Genomic DNA, 17,694 nt, shown 5'->3' on the forward strand with positions numbered 1-17,694 from the left:
CTCTTATAGCTGGGCCCAGTGGCTTGGAGCTGAGCCAACAGTCTGATCGCTGGGGCCTGGGACCAGCACAAGGGCTCTCTTGCTGCCTTCTCTAGACCAAGGACAGCTACAGGGACTGACAGGCAATAGGTTAGCTCTGGGGACCAGTCAGACTCGGCTGGGCCCATTGTTGTCCCCAAGCCGTCCTTTTAACACACAGCCCAAGGGGCCTCACTTCTGCTTTTCAGAAGTGGGAGCCTTGGTTCCTACCTGATTGCCTTTGAGGTTGTTTTTTCCATCCTCCCTGCCCCTGGTGCCCTCACACTCCTCAGTCTTGCTCTTCAGGTTCTCGGGGCCACGGTGAGTGTCTGCAAGGCCAGGCAGGCCCGGCAGTGTTCCCGGGGCTCGGGGCTCAGACGGGGTCTGCTCCTGCAGCGAGGGGCTAGGTCTGTGATCCTAGGGGCAAAGAAATGACCGTTTACCAATTAACAGGGGACTGGGCTGGATTGGGCTGGATTGGCTTCGAGGCCACATAGGCCAATGAAGGAAGGACTGGAGTCCGTTGCTCACACCCAGATCAGGAAGAAACTGTCTCCCACAAGTCCCAGCATCAGCCTGTGTTTCTACGACCAGCGCATACCCCTCTGATGCACACCACACGCCCCCCACTGCTACCGGCCGGCCTGGAAAGGAACACACAGGAGAGCAAGGCATGAGGAGGCAGAACCGGGAGGGCCTGAGTGTCCCCTGCTCCGGAAACCTGAAATGTGACCCCAATATTATTTCCTAATGTAGTCATTCCGTTAACGCTTCTTTATTAAAAAGCATTAATGAAAATTTTATAAAGAGCCCTTCTTATCCCATTTTGGCTTTTACCCATTTCTTTAAAAGAGAGCGGAAGCTTCAAGAAATGGAAGCAGGCTGGGCCTTTCTTCAGATGGTGAAGGGCCCTGCTCCAGAGGGTCACAGAGTATCTAAAATGATGCGGGTGCAGGTGGAGGTGAGTCCTAGCCTGCATCCCCTCCCTAGAATTAGGAGGGGAAACTCTGGTCTGGCTGTGAAGTGGTTTGTGAAGGCCCGGGGCCTGGGACTACCCAGCCCCCCCCACCCCTGCTTCCTGCAGGTGGGTGGGCTGGCCCCTCTCTAACACACAGCTGCAATCTACCCAGGAGGGGCCGCACCTCACAGGCCAGCCTCTCCTGCCTCAGCAGCAGCTGCCAACCCCTCTCCCCCCCACCCCCCCACCCCCCACCCCCCCCCACCACACAAGAGACTCTGCGGATGTGGCTCCAGGCACCGACTCCCAGGCTGGGGGCAGTCACCTGGGGCATTGGAGTCTGAGTCCCAGAAACACACACCCAGCTGGGCAACAATGACAAAGGCAGACCCTGGCCCCCCAAAGTAAAAGCCTTGGCAAGTAGAAGCAGCCACTAAGGATTACAAATAAGTTAAGGGCGAACAATTGGGTCAGGCCGCTTATTAACTTGCTAAAATAACAGGCAGTGGGAATCCCTGAGGGAGGGAGGGATGCTAACGGTACAATAGCTACCATTTACTTCTTGCCAGGAGCTGCAGCTACAGGTTTTACAGACATTATCAGCCACCCTGCACTATGGGTATTGTTTTTTTTTTCACTCCAGAGATAAGGAAATTGAGGGCTAACAGAGGTTAGGAACTTGCTGGCAATCCTAGGAGTAAAGGATGAGAATTCCAGACCAGATCTGTCTCCTAAGCTTTTAACATGAGGGTTTCATGTCCTCGTTCCTAGAAGGGAGGAAGGGAAGGAAGGTCTGGCAGCCGACCCCCCAGAATGGGTCAGTATTGCTAGGAAGTAGCATTTAGGCATCAAACACTTAAACCTGACCTCCCTCCTCTGGTTTTAAAATCTAATCTCTTGAATTCTCAGTGCAGACACACTATCTCTTCCTGGCTGCGAGTTACCGCTTCTCTTCATTTGCTATATTTTCATCTTCTATGTGGTGCCATGTGCTATGCTTTGCCCTGGGTCTGCCAAGATCATGAAACCATGCAAGTGCTTTGAGGACGTTGGAGGGAGGATTCTTCTGCCTGGAAGGAGGAACTGGGAAGGCTTCCTGGAGGAGGAAGTGTTTGAGCTGGGCCTGGAAGAACGTTAGGGTTTGGTGCAGGAATCCTTTTGTTGGAGAAGTGGATGTAGAAAGTTTAGAGGGGGTGGACAGCAAGCTGGAAAGCCAAACCCAAGAAGCTCTATCTACTAGGCCACCTGTGGTACTTATGAACTTAAGTAAATCTCTTTTTCTTCTCAAGGTCCCCCAAATTTGCTAAGGTCCCTGGCTTTCCAGGAAGTGACCTTCTTTACCACCTGTGAGAACAGGATCCAAACTCCTATTCCCAGCAGGACTTTGTAGGCATTAGGTCCACAAGTAAAGTCAACCCTTGTTCCTTAAAAGTGGCTGGTCACACCTAATTCAGTGAGGATTATTCTCAAACGTGCCACTCCTGCTAAGGTCTCGCTTGTAAAATCTTTTGTCTAGTTATATCCTGGCAGGAACTTACACAAATATATCACCACAGACAATAAGGAAACTTAGAATTCAGAACTTCTGGTTTGGGGTTCAAGGATAATCAGACAACGTTTTTACATGTTTTATTTCAGTGTACCAAAGTCGTTTATTAAATTGATTGGGATGACAGAAAGCTTAGGAAGAAAGAGAAAGGACTTTTCTTATCTGTAGGGAAGATAGACCATTAAAATGATACCGATGATATTAAAAATAAAATAACCGTAAAAATGTCCCTCGTCAGTGTTATGCCCAGAATTCGTGATCCCCAAATACCGCCAGGGAGCCGAGTCCGATGCAAAAGCAAAAGAGCCTTTATTCGAGCTAGCTCGAGCTCAATTCCCTACCTGCACCGACACAGGGGTGAGATACCAGGGAGAGAGAGCGGGTTTCAAAAGGACAAAGGTTTTATCGGGGGGGGGGGGGGGGGGGGGGCCTAGGGGCAGTTGGTGAGGTAATGGCTGTGGCCTCAGCCGATTGGCTGGGGAAGGGTCTGAGTCTTGTTAGGCAGGTGAGAGGGGGCAGTTACTCAAGGGGAGGAGGTGTGGTCAAGGTGAAGGACACAGAACAAGATGGAGTCGGCCGGCGTAGGCCCGCCCTTTCAGTCAGTTTATTTGGTCTTATGTCATTCGTTCTTATTCTGCTGGATCCTGGGTTAGGAGTCTGCTTTCATGAAGCCGTCTGTGTCTGGACTAAAACGAATCCTGGAAATCCTGGCTCAGTCCACTACTGTGGCCTGAAAGTTGTCTGATCAATGCTGCACAGAAGCCTGGGCCTAGAGCCGGTGTTTGAAGTGTCAGTAGTTTATAGTACATGGTACAGTCTTTCCTGCAATCTGGGCTCAGAGACGGTCCTTTGCTGAAGACACGAATGCTGGACGGTAGCTTACAGAAGAGACTTCAAGCAAGCAACTGAGTGAGACTAAAGCCACCTGTAAACGACAGTGAGAGACTAAATGTCCTAACAGATGAGAGGCAGACCACAGATAAAAGTGGAACTGACCCACAACCTGCAGCAACCAGCCCAGGGAGCCAACCCACTGTATAGGTAGTAACTTGTTCAAGGAGCCAAAGGGTAACTTTTATAGCAATTGGCCCCCGGTGGCCAAGACGTGATTAATTACTGAAAGCTTCCCTAAATTTTGCCCCTACTTCCAACTTTGGGCCAACTAGAGAAAGCCAGACATGATGCCCTAAATATGATCAATCACACAGAATGCCCACATGGTTAGCTCTCGTTAGTTCATCCACAGCTTCCCCGAGCCAACAGCTTCGAATCAGGGCACATCTAAGGTCTTGCCTCTTTCCCGCTTATAGAGATTTCCCACTCTGCCTGCCTTTGAGTCTCAGCTAACACGTAAGTGACAGTGGATGCCTTCTCTGCTGTAGCAAGCTCAGAATAGCCTTTGCTGCTTCGTATTTGGGTGGTTTCTGTTTATTTCCACAACACAGACCTAAGGGCTGTGGTTATTTTATGACTGATTACTGTCAAGTGTGAAAGATCCGATGGCATGTTAATAAAGTTGAAGATGTAATTGTCAAGGAAATTTGTTTGTTTCAATGGCATAAAAAATAAAGGTTGGAAAATCTTGAGGTTAACATATAACAAATGCGAAGACATGTTTTTTCCTTAGAATATTAAGTAAAGAGATATAATAAGTATGGATTTGGGCCTAGATATTTGTATTTTTTTTAAACTCCATGAATAAGACTGCATCCCAACTTAAGAGTCACTGGCCTAGAATATGCTTTATGCAAATTAAAGAAGTGGCCAATTAAACATTTTAATGATAGGCAAAATCATTATCGATATAACATGATACTATTGTTTTCAGGCAAAGCACCTCTAGGACTCTGACAAGTATAGGAAAATGCAACAGACTATTTCATCAGAGTTTTTGATGAGTGTTATCCCAGAGGGAAAAAACATTATGGCAGCCAGAGCACTGCCAAATACCCAGGGTTTTCCCACAAAAACCTGTAATTCCTAAAATATTTATATTCATAACATTTTGCCTATGCAAATTTAATACAGGGAGAGTCAAGTAGCTTTTCTGATGTGACAACTTTCCATACAACTGTTGTAGTAGAAGCATATCAAATCAAATTATTCCTAAAAAAAATTTTTTTTTACCATTTATTTATTATTGAAAAACAGAGAGAGACAGAGCATGAGTGGAGGAGGGGCAGAGAGAGAGAGGGAGACACAGAATCTGAAACAGGCTCCAGGCTCTGAGCTGTCAGCACAGAGCCCAACGCGGGGCTTGAACTCATGAACCGCGAGATCATGACCTGAGCCGAAGTCGGACGCTTAACCGACTGAGCTACCCAGGTGCCCCTCAAATTATTTCTAATACTTCTCTTTTTGTAAAGTAAAAAAATAAATCGTTATGAATTTCCAGGAAATTTTAGGTGTATGAGAGATAGTGAAAGTTTTATTTTTTCCTATATGTGGGATCCAATTTTGATCAGGCAAAATTAAAAAAAAAAAAACAAAAACTTGTAAGAGGAGGTTTGGAATGTTGTCTAAGGTAGGATCATGGGTTGACTGAGAATTAGTATTAGTTCCCTGTTCTGTCAAAATGACAAAACATTTAGAAGTAAACTTAAGTGACATGGGATTGAAGAGAATCTTAGTTCTTTTGTAAGTGGAGACCCTTGTTTTTTTTCCTTAAATGATAAAGGTCCTAATGAAGTCAATATGGAATTCAGAAAATTATTCTAGTAAGACCCAGAATCTCTATTATATAGGTAAATTATAAAGAAGGTAGAGAATAGTCTTTCATAGGCAGATTCATTAATCGGTAAACTGAAAAGTAAGCCCGTCAACGTGGAATGAACTTTGCTGTAATTTTAACACATTTTATGGCTTTGGTGTTTGTTTGTTTTTTCAGATGTGGGTAAACCAAGACAAATACATTTAACTTTCCAAGCTTTGTCCTTTGTTAAACTTTTTTGTATTCTGGAACAAACTGATTCTTCTCCATCAGGATGGTAGTTCTCTCTCAAGGGTCCATGAGGTGGAAACTATTTTTTTTTTTAATTTTTTTTTTCAACGTTTATTTATTTTTGGGACAGAGAGAGACAGAGCATGAACGGGGAAGGGGCAGAGAGAGAGGGAGACACAGAATTGGAAACAGGCTCCAGGCTCTGAGCCATCGAGCCCAGAGCCCGACGCGGGGCTCGAACTCACGGACCGCGAGATCGTGACCTGGCTGAAGTCGGTCGTTTAACCGACTGCGCCACCCAGGCGCCCCGAAACTATTTTAATAATAATACCAAGATGTTATTTTTGTTAACATGCAATGCATTTGTCATTGCTTATCTTCATTTTTTTAAAATTATTTAATGTTTATCTATTTTTGAGAGAGAGAGACAGAGTGTGAGCAGGGGAGGAACAGAGAGAGGGAGACACAGAATCTGAAGCCGGCTCTAGGTTCCACACTGTCAGCACAGAGCCCGACGCGGGGCTTGAACTCATGAACTTCGAGATCACGACCTGAGCTGGAGTTGGACACTTAACCACCTGAGCCACCCAAGCGCCCCTATCATTGCTTATCTTTAAATGAACCAATCAATAAATGTCTTAAAAATTCTCAGTATCAATTTCTAATCTGGATAGAATTGACAGTTATAACCCACTTATATAAAAGGTCCTTGGGATAGTCTCTGTGAGGATCACTAGTGATCCTGTCTCCTGGTAGTCATGCCTTTGTGTAGCCTCCTCTCCTTGAGTGTGGGCTGGACTTACTGACTTGCTTCTAATGAAGAAAGTATGACAGAAGTGATGGGGTGTCACCCCTGATGTGAGGTTACAGAAAGACTGTGACTTCCCTCTCGAATGCTCTCTCCCCCTCTATGGCTCACTCACTCTGAGAAGGTGGCTGCCTGGATGTGACCTGCTCTATGGAAAGGGCCCGTAATTGGAAACTGAAGAAGGCTGTTGGCCAACAGTCAGTGAGAAAAGTTACACCCAGGTCTGAGTCCCCCGTGCAGTATACTCCTCCGGAGGTGATATTTACTGCGTTCTGTCCGGTGAATCCAGTATGTGACTTAGATAATCTCCAAAACTGTGAAAAGATGATTTTTTTTTTAACAAAAAACAAAATCACAACTCACACAAACATAAAATAAACACATATGAAACATGTTGTTTAACTGACTTATCTATTTTATTTTTTAAAGTTTTCATTTATTTTTGAGACAGAGAGAGACAGCACGAGCAGGGGAGGGACAGAGAGAGAGGGAGACACAGAATCCAAAGCAGGCTCCAGGCTCTGAGCTGTCAGCACAGAGTCTGACGTGGGACTCTAACCCACGAACTCTGAGATCATGACCTGAGCTGAAGTTGGACGCTTAACCGACTGAGAAACCCAGGAGACCCTTGTTTAACTGACTTATTGATGTGAGAAAGCTCAGGACATTACAACCACTTCGAATGTCAAAATAAATTTGCTTAATTACATGAAACCACCCGATAGTCACAGGGCAATCATCAATTTCACCTTCACCAACTACAATTTGCTTTTCCATGGACAAGAATCCAATATATTCTTAATTTCTACAACATACAGAGTTGTAAAATAGCTCAAAGATAATGACAGTGGAGATAACCTAGCACGAGTACTAAAGAGGACACCATGCCATCTTCTTTGACCTTTTCTAATTTGTTTTTTTAGAGAGAAAGAGTGAGCACAAGAACAGGGGAAAGGGGCAGAAAGAGAGAGAGAGAGACAGAGAGAGAGAGAATCTTAAGTAGGTTCTGCACTCAGTGTGGAGCCTGACATGGGGCTTGATCCCACGACCCTGGGATCATGACCTGAGCCAAAATCAAGAGTCAGACACTCAACCTACTGAGCCACCCAGGTGTCTCTTCTCTGTTCCTTTCAAAGTGTTTCCCAATTTCGCTAACAGAGAGCTTTGTAGGATTAATGCCACGTGTCCCTTTTCCCATGTCTGATTAAATGAGAATCTTTCTCAAATATGGCATACCAGATATGGCCTTGGTTGTACAGTCAGCATCCACAATTATATGCTGGTGAAAAAAAAGCCAGATTTTATTGAACCTATGCAATAACTATATTGTCTTCATAAAAAAAATTAGGAGACTCCCTATGAGTTTCTGAGTTGGTGGGTGAGGAGAGCACCCATAAGAATTGAATACAATTTGTTTCAAAGCAGAGTCTACTAAACTAAGGGTTAGAGAAAGCTTAAGAAGGAAGAGAAAGTGTTTCCTGATAGATCCATTGAAAAAAATTACATAAAACCAGCATGAACAACACTCTAAACCGAAAGCTCCAATTAAGCTTACCTTGTCAAGGTCACTCAATCTAGCATAATAATGTCAATAATTCTTTTTTTTTAATGTTTATTTATTTTTGAGAGAGAGTGAGAGCAGGGGAGGAGCAGAGAGAGAGGGATACAGAGGATCTGAAGCAGGCTCTGTGCTGACAGCGGAGAGCTCCATGTGGGGCTCGAACTCATGAACCATAAGATCGTGACCTGAGCGGAAGTCGGACGCTCAAAGAACTGAGCCACCCAGGCGCCCCATGTCAAGAATCCTGCTGCTGCCGAGATTTCAGTCTGTAGTTTGTCTTCATGAAGCCGTTTGCTTCCAGACTAGAGCAAGTCTTGGAAATCCCACTTAGTCGACTGGTGTGGTCTGAAGTTGTCGAGGAAGTGTCAGCTTGGAAGCTTGTACCCACCTGGCTACTTTTTGAAGTGTCAATAGTTCAAAGTCCCTGACTCCTTCTTAGATGAAGACACACATATACTTTGGTTTCTCTTCAGATCGTATAGATGAAGACACAAACTCTAGCTTCTTAGAGAGATGTCAGGCAAGCATCCAAGTGAAACAAAAATTATTTGTAGATGACAAAGATGGAAAGGCTGAGGTCAATCATTACAGTGACCGATAATAGCAGAATATAAGATAATAAAAATGGGGTACATTTTGCGTGGATTTGATCAATGTTTTCCTCTGAGAGTGAATGCAGTGAAAAATTTCCAGGGTCTTCACATAAAGCATACAATTTAAAAAATATTTATATTCATAATAGTTTACCTGTTCTAATTTAATTCAGGAAGGCTAAGTGTTTTTTTTTTAATGATTTGATAATTCTTCCTATGCAGCTCTTACAATAATGTTGAACTAGTGAGGAAATACGGAGCATGCCAAACAAACCTAATTATTTTGAACATCCCCTCCTTTTTTCAAGGCAAAATAACTAATTGTTGCCACTTCCCAGGAGCCCTTTGGGTTATCCCAGAGATTTGGTAGGTCCCCAGGTGTATGAGGGGCACACTGTGTTGTAAGCAGCTTACCTGCCCCCTGAGGAGAGCACACTGTAGTAGTTTGGGGATGATCACCAAAACCCCAGAAACATTACTTTCAAAATGGCAGATCCATGACTCTGACAGAAATTTTAATTGGACCCTTATCAAAGATTATAGAACTCTTTAACTAAAGAGGGAACCGGTGGGATGTGAAAACCAGTTTAAATCAAGATTTGACATACAGTAACTTACAGTCTCCCTGGAACAAAACTCATTTGCTCAGTTATGGACAGGGACCATTCCCATTGTTGTAGAAGAAAACATGTGCATGACATCAGTTTTCTACAACTTAACCCTGAATTCCACAGAGCTGTGAAGTAGCCGAATCTGTCAAAGACAGTCAAGGGTACGCAACCCCTGTAGAGCTAGACGGTCCTACTAGACGAGGCCAGCGTTGCCTAAAAGGTGTTCCTAATAATAATTTTCTTCAGTTTTGAGTCCTTGACATATTTTTTCCCCCTGAGAAGCAGGGAGGTTTTGTAGAGGAGTTACAGAGTATCCATCTGTGTGGGTGGAGGATGTGCAAGGGGGCCAGGCAAGGAGGTTTTCATGTATCAGCCGTGAGACCGAATTGTGACAGCCTTCTGTGTCATCCACAAAATCCAGACTTTGCTCTGCACAATAACAAGGTTTTGAAGCAGGGAAGTGACATGATCACGTATATTATTATATATAATGTATATGTTATATATGATAAAACTTTATATAAATTATATAACCTTATATATAATATATATTTTTACATGTTATATAACTTTAATATATATTTTATATATTATATAACTTTATATATAATATATATTAAGATAGAATTATCTATATTTAATTATTACATAATTAATAATTAATAGAATTACATTATATACAATTGATATATTATATATAATTATATATTAATATAATCAAGAATTAATGTAATAAATAATTAATACAATAATTAATATATGAAGAGAGATATGATTAATATCTATTTAATTTAATATATGTTAATGATATGTTAAGAATTATTCATATAATTTTAATATATTTAAAAATATATTTTTTACATGCTATATAACTTTAATAAATATTTTATATATTATATAACTTTATATATAATATATATGAAGATAGATACAACTATATTTAATTATTACACAATTAAGAATTAATATAATTATATTTTATATATAATTAATATATTACATATAATTATATATTAATATAATCAAGAAATAATAATCAATAATTAATACAATAATTAATATATGAAGAGAGATACGATTAATATCTATTTAATGTAATATATGTTAAATGATATGTTAAGAATTATTCATATAATTCTAATATATTTAAAATACATACATTTGTATATTAAAAACACCAATAAACACCAATCAGCAGAAGGTCATTTGGAGAAGAAAGAGATGGAAACAGGGGTTCAGTTAGGAGGGCAGTGTGATGGTTCTGGGAGAAGACAACCAGGTTATTCAATAGTCAGGAAGAAGAGGAGAGGATGAGGCATCTCCAGGGTAAAGCAACTGACACCTGGCCAGGTATTAGAGTCAGAAATCCAGAGGCAGGATGCATCCACAATTATCCAAGATGACTGCCTTGAAGCCATTGTTGGAGTCTGGGAATATGGGAGGGGCAGTAGATTCCAGAAGAATGAGTTCAGTTTTAGACACGCTGCGTGAGAGAAGCCTGGAAGGCTTCAACAACAACATCTAAGGGACAGTTGAAAATCTGGTTGGGAGTGAAGGAGAGTGGTCAGGGCTGGGAGTGAGGTACCAAAGCCAGAGGGGTAGGGGTGCCTGGGTGGCTCGGTCGGTTGGGCGTCCAACTTCAGCTTAGGTCATGATCTCATGGCAGGTGAGTTCGAGCCCCATGTCGGGCTGTGTGCTGACAGCTCAGAGCCTGGAGCCTGCTTCGGATTCTGTGTCTCCCTCTCTCTCTGCTCCTCCCCCACTCGTGCTCTGTCTCTGTCTCTCTCTCAAAAATAAATAAACATTTAAAAAAAAAAAAAAGCCAGAGGGGTGGTTGTGTGGCTCAGAGACTGTGAAGACAAGAGGGTGGGAAGTGAGTTCCAGCAAAGAGGGAAGAGAGCCCTTAAGAAAGCTGGCAAGCAGTGGAAATAGGAGAGCTTTGGAACAGTTCCTTCATCTGACCCTTTATTCTATCACTTGTGACATTGATTATCACTTCCTACCTTTGTGGAGGCTATTTGGGAAAGCTGCTTTCCTAACCAACCACATTTCTACGGTGTAGCCCCGATCAGCATAGAGCCTTGCACTCAGTTGCCACTCCGTACACAGTGAGTATATAAGGAAAAGAATGATGAAATGAAGAGACTAGAAAGGAGTTCTAGGCTACAGAAGGAAACTGAGACAATGGTCTGCTGGAAATATCTGAAGAGGAACATCAGGACGGCATAGAAAACCGTGGACTGGGACGGGGAGGCCCTCCAGGGAGCCGCCACTATGGATTGGTATGCACAACGGCTCGCTCCGTTCTGGTGGCGGTGTGCCCAAAGGCAACCTCTCGCAGTCCACTGGACCAATGCCATCTGCAGCCGAGCCATAAGCCAGAGCATTGCCTTCTGACCACATGTATAGTGTGCATCCTTATAGGGAGGCTCCTTGGGAAAGGATCTGGGTCTGCCTATATAGCCGGCTGATTGATTGCTCAAAGAGAGCACGGACTCAGACCATCAATAAAAATAACCAGTTCATCAGGAAACTCACGTTTCCACTTCTGATTTCATTCTTTTGAGTTGGATAACCACTAGCTTCTCTTGGTCAGTGTGTACATATACTCACCCACTGTTTTCCCTGCTGGCTCTCCTGTTCCTGGTTGATGCCTTTCTCACTGTATAGTCATTATCTGGCACTACAGAGCTAATATTTAAAAGAGGAAGTTTTAATGTTAGACCAGATGGACTTAGCAGATACATTCAGAGCATTCCATTCAAACGTAACAGAATACTTCTCAAGTGCACATAGAATATTCCCCAAGATAGATCATATGTTAGGTTACGAGACAAGTCTTAACAAATTTAAAAAGACCGAAATCATATCAAGCATATTTTTTCTGGCCCAAATGGTATGAAGCTAGAAATCAATTACAAGAAGAAAACTGGAAAACTCACAAGTATGTGGAGAAGAAACAATAAGCCACCAAACAACCAACGCATCAATGAAGAAATCAAAAGTGAAATGAAAAACACCCCGAGTCAAACAAAAAAGGACAGTCTCTTCAACAAAGGGTGTTGGGAAAACTGGACAGCTACACGCAGAAGAACGAAACTAGACCCCTATCTTACACCATACACAAAAACTAGCTCAAAATGGATGAAAGACTTGAATGTAAGACCTGAAAGCATTAAATTCCCAGAATTTAGGAGTAAGCTCCTTTACGTCAGTCTCGGCAATGACTTTTTTGGATCTGACACCAAAAGCAAAGGCAACTAAAGCAAAAATAAACAAGCGGGACTATAGCAAGCTAAAAAGTTTCCGCACAGCAAAGGAAACCACCAACAAAATGAAAACGCAACCTATGCAATCGTAGAAATTATTTGCAAATCATATGATAAAGGGTTAATATCCAAATTATATAAAGAACTCGTGCAACCCACGAGCAGAAAGCCAAACAATCGGATTAAAAATGGGCAGAGGAGGGGCTCCTGGGTGGCTCAGTCGGTTGAGCGACCGACTTCGTCTCAGGTCATGATCTTGCAGTTTGTGAGTTCCAGCCCCGCATCGGGCTCTGTGCTGACAGCTCAGAGCCTGGAGCCTGCCTCGGATTCTACGTCTCACCCCTCTCTACCCCTCCCCTGCTCACTCTCTGTGTCTCTCAGTCTCTCAATAATAAATAGACGTTAAAAAAAATTTAAAAAAAATGGGCAGAGGATCCAAATATCCATTTTTCCAAAGACACGCAGAGAGCCAAGAGCACAAAAAGATGCTCAGCATGAGTGAACATCAGGGAAATGTGAATCAAACCCACAATGAGGTATCACCTCACACCTGTCAGAATGGTCCACATCAGAAGACAAGAAATAACAAGTGTTGTCGAGGAAGTGAAGAAAAAGCAATTCCACTTCTCGGTATTTATCTTAAGAAAAGGAAAATGTAGGGGCGCCTGGGTGGTGCAGTCGGTTAAGCATCCGACTTCAGCCAGGTCACGATCTCGCGGTCCGTGAGTTCGAGCCCCGCGTCAGGCTCTGGGCTGATGGCTCAGAGCCTGGAGCCTGTTTCCGATTCTGTGTCTCCCTCTCTCTCTGCCCCTCCCCCGTTCATGCTCTGTCTCTCTCTGTCCCAAAAATAAATAAACGTTGAAAAAAAATTTTTTTTAAAAAAAAGAAAAGGAAAATGCTAACTCAAAAAGATGTCTGCACCCATGTTCATTACAGCATGATTAACAATAGCCAAGATGTAGAAGCGGCCCAAGTGTCCATCGATAGGTAAATGAATAAACTCACCCATATAAAAAGAATGAAATCTTGCCATTTAAATATTAGCTCTGCAGTGCCAGATAACACGGATGGAACTTGAGGGTATCATGCTGAAATAAGTGAAGACAAAGTGAAATAAGTCAAAGAAAGACAAATACCATGTGATCCCACTTAGATGTAGAATGTAAAAACCAAAAAAATGAAGCAGAGCAAAAAACAAAACCAAAAACAACTAAGCTGATAGGTACAGAGAACAGATTGGCGGTTGCCAGAGGGGGGTGGGGTGGGCAAATGAGCGAAGGGAGAAAAAGATACAAACGTCTAATTATAAAATAAGTAAATTCTGGGGCGCCTGGGTGGCTCAGTCGGTTAAGCGTCTGACTTCGGCTCAGGTTATGATCTCGTGGTCTATGAGTTCGAGCCCCGCGTCGGGCTCTGTGCTGACAGCTCAGAGCCTGGAGCCTGTTTCGGATTCTGTGTCTCCCTCTCTCTCTGACCCTCCCCCGTTCATGCTCTGTCTCTCTCTGTCTCAAAAATAAATAAACGTAAAAAAAAATTTTTTTTTAAAAAAAGTAAATTCTGAGGATGTCTTGTACAGCACGGAGACTATAGTTAATCATGCCGTATTGCATATTTGACAGTGGCTCTGAGAGAAAGTCTTAAAAGTTCTTATCACAAGAAAAAAAATTCTGTAACCGTGTATGGTGACAGACATTAATTAGATTTATTATAGCGAGCATTTCACAAATATCAATATATGTATTTGTATATACAAATATCAAATCATTATGTTGTATACCTAAAACTAATATAATGTATGTCAGTTATATCTCAAAAAAATGTAGAGGTTTTATATCTAGCCATCGCCAGCTTTACAGTGTTGCATTTTTGGGAAAGATTTGTTGCATTTTTTTCTTTTGACCTGGTATCTGTCCTTGGTTTTGTATTTATCCTGTGGTGCTTATCCTTGATTTCTGCCATATTAAAGCCATAGGAGCCCTAGGCTGAATACCTGAATACCTCAGACCGATATGGTCCGTCCCGGATGAGAAAGAACAAACACCCCATCTTATTCCTCTAGCAAAGGTACAGTAATAAATTCACTTTTTTTTTCAACGTTTATTTATTTTTGGGACAGAGAGAGACAGAGCATGAACGGGGGAGGGGCAGAGAGAGAGGGAGACACAGAATCGGAAACAGGCTCCAGGCTTTGAGCCATCAGCCCCGAGCCTGACGCGGGGCTCGAACTCACGGACCGCGAGATCGTGACCTGGCTGAAGTCGGACGCTTAACCGACTGCGCCACCCAGGCGCCCCAATAAATTCACTTTTTAAGCATTCTTCACTTAATACCATCCTACTACGGTAGTAAACACGGTAAACATTAAAGCAACATTTCCCAACTATGTCCAATATCATCCCCAACATCAGTAAGACCAAATATTTTGTTTTTAAAATTTTGCTCAATGTTTATTTATTTTGAGAGAGAGAGAGAGACAGAGCGTGAGCAGGGGAGGGGCAGAGAGAGGGAGGGAGACACAGAATCGGAAGCAGGCTCCAGGCTCTGAGCTGTTAGCACAGAGCCCGATGCGGGGCTGGAACTCGCGAACCGCGAGATCACGACCTGAGCTGAAGTTGGGCACTTAACGACTGAGTCACCCACGTCCCCCTCTTTCTTTCTTTTTTTTAACGTTCATTCATTTTTGAGAGACAGACAGAGCGTGAACGGGGGAGGGGCAGAGAGAGAGGGAGACACAGAATCCGAAGCAGGCTCCAGGCTCCGAGCTGTCAGCACAGAGCCCAACCTGGGGCTTGAACTCAGGAACCACGAGATCACGACCTGAGTCGAAGTCGGACGCTTAACGGACTGAACCACCCCGGTGCCCCAGTAAGACCAAATATTGTAAATTTTTGGCAGATGGTGTATTTATTTAGAGAAGGGGGGGGGTCCCATCTCTTTTAACTGTGAGGATCCCTTTAACGTGTCAAACAACTTAGTGGAGGCTCCCAGTTGTATCTGAAGTTTTAATGAGCATTCTGATGACGGACCAAAGCATTATGACCGACAGCTTTTATGTAACCCTTTTAAATGAGTTTATAATTAGTTAATGACGGCGTTGTACGCCGTCACACTGTCGGTTGGCAAAGGTCAAGCCTCCTGGTTCAGTTTCCTGCTACAATGACTCTGGACTTGGATGGCGTGGCCTGCTATGGCCAGAGAGACCTCAGCGGTCTCGACACCAGCATCAGCTTGGTAAGTGCTCACTTACCCTCTGAGTTTGCCGTCTTGGCACCTGACTGCCATCATGCGAGGAAGCTAGGCTAGCCTCCTTGAGCATAAAAGACCATAAGGGGACAGAGAGAGGCCTGACTGCCCCAACTGAGTTATCAGCCCAGCCACCAGCTGAATGCAACCACATGTGTGATCCCAGGCAAAACCAGCGGCATCAGCCGGCCCGGGAGCAGAATCGCGAGAAATAACGAATCAGTGTTGTTTTAAGCCGTTAAATTTCAGAGTAGTTTGTTAGGCAGCAATAGATAATCAAAACACAATGATATTTACAAAATTTGAAATCTACTAATATATATATGAATCACATGGATTATTCATTCATTCAAGAAATATTTCCCAGGGCCTACTATATGCACATTGTTCAGACCACCCTCAGGTCTGGCTCTGCATGAGGGTTCATGGACCCTTTGGAATACCCCGTGGCCCCAGAAAGTCTGAGACTCACAAATAGGGAAGAAAGTTCCAAACTGAGACACTATTCTATATAGTGTATTTTCAAAGTTAGAAAAAAACTGGAACCGCCTCCCTACCCGCACCCCAGGTCTGTAATGCAAACCGATCCTTCAAATCTGGTGGTTTGATCACTGGTCTGAAAATAAAGACTGAGCTGTGGTTTTGTACCTGCAGGAGCTATTTTTCTTTGCTCTTTTCTTTGCTCCTTAATTATTTGCTGTATTATGCTTTTGGTCAAACAGTTTGTCTGCAACAGGAACTAATCATGTGTTAATGTAGCTCTTTACAGTTTATAAAGTGTCCTTCGTTTTACAAAGCACTTTCAGGGACATTATCTCATTAAACCTTGAAACGACCCAGGAAGGTTGATTGCTCCAGGCCCCTCGGAGCAAACACGTGTGTAGAAGTTCTGTGCAAATCTGTCACCACTGTTGGACAAATGGTTTTGAGCACGGACCTAATGAGGGATTGGGCATTTTCATAAACTTGGATTAAAGATGGCACTCTCATAAATGACATCTTCACAATACAATTCAAAAGGTGACACTCTTTCTTATATGGCATTAATGCTTTTTCAATCAGAATTTCAGGTCAATTTCTGTTTTGTGCTCTCAAAGTTTTAATTAAGACAGAAAAACTTTACTATCTCCTAACCTTTGCAATATCCATTACAAGTTTGGATCTTTCTCGTTTTGAGGCCCCCGTTCCCCTAGGGATCTTTTAGCAAGAAGAATGTGATTCAAAGATTTCCAGATGTTACTTTTCAGATGTGTCTCAGCACGCATCTATAAACCATCTGGTAGCAGGAACGGCTGGATTGGGTCCAAATGTAAATGTTCATTCAGGTAAACGGGTATTAATAGAAGAACCTGAACCAATTAGTGGTTTGTCGACCAAGTTTGTAATATTGTTTCATCAGCTTTCGGTGACCAAGACAGGCTTTCAGCATTCTAGAGTCGGTTTTCTTGCTGAAGGTGGGTATCCCTCACCTGGATCCTCTAAATCTGTGGCCAGCTCAGAAATGATTTGTGGTTAGTCTTCGAGTAAACTCTGCTTTATTTAAGCATCCTGAAGTGTCCACGGTGTTGCTTGCACCAATAGTTCAATACCTTTGTATCCCCACGCCCTTTCCGACCAGCAAAAGAAAGAACTCTCTCTGAAATGTGCTGGGAAGCAGAAGTGAAAACAGTTAGTGGGGCTCTGGGGTGCTGGTAAATAAATGCGTGTCTTGGTCATCCAGCTTCTGACTCAGGAAAGTGCCTGAAGCCTTAGCCAGTGGCAACCTTCCCACCTCCGCCCTTGGTTACTGGAATGAAAGAGGACATCCCCCAGCCATCTGACTTTGGGACCTCCAACAGGACAGGATCATCTCATTAATGCAGCTCCTCTTTTCTTCTGGGAAGTTTTGATAACTATGCCAGGGGCTGGAATGAACTTTCCCTAGGCTATACCCCCACTTTTAACTCTGCAAATGAATCCAGATAACAGTGAAGATAATTAGTAAAAAGTATCACAATTAAGAAAAAATATTTCAGGGAGAATATTCCATCAACATATATATATAAAAAAAAAAAGGACTTCCAACCGCCTCAGAAGCAATTGTTTCCCTAACGTAAAGATAATAATAATAGAGCAAATATTTATTAAGCATTTACTAGTGCGG

The sequence above is a fragment of the Lynx rufus genome, unplaced genomic scaffold (assembly GCF_022079265.1).
Source record: "Lynx rufus isolate CCGP_SWC_20201006 ecotype Redwood Valley unplaced genomic scaffold, mLynRuf1.p SCAF_2, whole genome shotgun sequence".
NCBI classification, from domain to species: domain Eukaryota; kingdom Metazoa; phylum Chordata; class Mammalia; order Carnivora; family Felidae; genus Lynx; species Lynx rufus.